This window comes from Schistocerca nitens, chromosome 6, assembly GCF_023898315.1.
Source record: "Schistocerca nitens isolate TAMUIC-IGC-003100 chromosome 6, iqSchNite1.1, whole genome shotgun sequence".
Lineage (NCBI taxonomy): Eukaryota > Metazoa > Arthropoda > Insecta > Orthoptera > Acrididae > Schistocerca > Schistocerca nitens.
This window is the reverse complement of record NC_064619.1, coordinates 138,656,053-138,658,179: the sequence shown is the minus strand read 5'-3', so window position 1 is coordinate 138,658,179 and position 2,127 is coordinate 138,656,053. Positions and strand designations below refer to the sequence as shown.

General features: G+C 41.6%; 1 pseudogene; it reads left to right on the top strand.

Moving 5' to 3' along the window:
- Nucleotides 1–1,095: 1,095 nt before the first annotated feature.
- LOC126263839 (5S ribosomal RNA) lies at nt 1,096–1,213 on the top strand (annotated as a pseudogene).
- Nucleotides 1,214–2,127: the final 914 nt, after the last annotated feature.

Here is a 2,127-nt window from a genome sequence, read left to right as displayed (position 1 = left end):
TCAAAAAGACATAGCTTTTATAATGATGCCAGAGGGATGCGATGAAATCGAAAGCAAAGTTTTGCCATAGTGTTTTAAGTTATTTAAAGGATTTCAACTTGCTTTCAGCTGTTAGAATTTTATTTTGCGATTGCAATTACGGCATTAAACTACTTTCGAGCATCTACAAAACATTATGCAACGAAAGAGAACAATTAATAGTGGGATGAAGAGTAGGTACAACCAATTATTTATTTATTTATTATTATTTTTTAAGTTTCATATACCGTACTGCGAACGGCCAAGCCGCAGTGGTAGCACCGGTTCCCGTCAGATTACCGAAGTTAAGCGTTGTCGTGCTGGGCTAGCACTTGGTTGGGTGAACATCCGGTCTTCCGGGCGCTGTTGGCAAGCGGGGTGCTCTCAGCCCTTGTGAGGCAAACTGAGGAGCTACTTGATTGAGAAGTGGCGGCTCCGGTCTCGTAAAGTAACATACGGCCGGGAGAGCGTTGTGCTGACCATACGCTCCTCCATATCCGAATCCAGTGACGCCTGTGGTCTGAGAACGACACGGCGGCCAGTCGGTACCGTTGGACCTTCATGGCCTGTTCGGGAGGAGTTTAGTTTATATATCGTACTTACTAGATTTTGGCGTACCGGTTTATGTTAGGCAGAGATAACAATGTAGTATGCACAATTGCACATTGTGTTTTGTAGGTGCTTTAAAATGGCTTAATGCCGAAATTGCAGTCACAAAATAAAATTCTAACAGCCGGAAGAAAGACGAAATCTTATTAAAAATTTATAGAAGCTGTGGATCGTACTACACGAAAATTGCTTTTAATTATATTGTCCCAGCCTCCATTTAAATATAATCAGTAGTTTACCATACAGTCATTGATATAATTAAATGGAAGCACCCTCTGTAGTGGGTGGATGTGTCTGCACTCATTGGGTGCGGTTTGTCTCAGCAGAGAAAGGAGCATGTCTATTCTATTTTCAATGGGCATGAGAGCAACATATTTGTGTGTGACTTAATAAATGTGTACAGTATGGATGGAACTTTACCTAACCTACCATGACAGATATTCAATAATTAGAAAGTATTTAATAGCTGACAACGGCCTTGTCGCAGTGGTAACACCGGTTCCCGTCAGATCACCGAAGTTCAGCGCTGTTGGGCTGGGCTAGCACTTGGATGGGTGACCATCTGGTACGCCGAGCGCTGTTGGCAAGCGGGGTGCATTCAGCCCTTGTGAAGCAAACTGAGGAGTTACTTGATTGGGAAGTAGCGGCTCCGGTCTCGTAAACTGACATACGGCCGGGAGAGCGGTGTGCTGACCACATGGCCCTCCATATCCGCATCCAGTGACGCCTGTTGGGTGGGGATGACACGGCGGCCGGTCGGTGACGTTGGGCCATCCAAGGCCTGTTCGGATGGAGTTTAGTTTTATGTTACTAATTTCAAACTGTGACTGAACATCAAAATGTATACATTATCTTGACAACACGAAACTATCCATGGAGTCGCTCGTTGATCATATAGGTTCAATCACGAAAGCTCACAAAACTCTGGCCGAGATTCTTCATTTCGAAATTTCTACATGGAGATGTTTATACAATATGTCGCCCACAGGCTAAAATGAAAGGCATATAGATAAGTTAAGATGAAATTCACCCTCCGTTAAAACGATTTGATGACTAGACCTTGCAGTGTAACTTTAATTTATATTATTGTTATTATTATTATTATTATTATTTTCGATTATTCCCGTTTAAAGAGAGCATTTGAAATTGAATTCCTTTATGATGATTGTTTATGTTTTTTCTGAGTCCAAATTGTCTTCATGTGTTCACTGTGTTGTTTCTTTCGCTCCGTTTTCCATTTCCATCCTGGTCTCTTCTGTGTTGTGGTGTCAAATTTACGTTTTTTGATGATGTTCCTGAATTCAGTTCTATTTTCTGCATCGTTTACTGTTATGTGTGCTTCTCTGAGGTCCTCTTTTACTTCTTTTACCCATTTTGTTTTTCCCCTGCCTGAGTTGATGACTTTTAAGAATTCACTTTGAAATTCTGTTTTCATTCATCCTGTGGATATGTCCGTAGAACTACATTCTTCTTCTCCTTTTGTATCCGTAATCTTGTCTG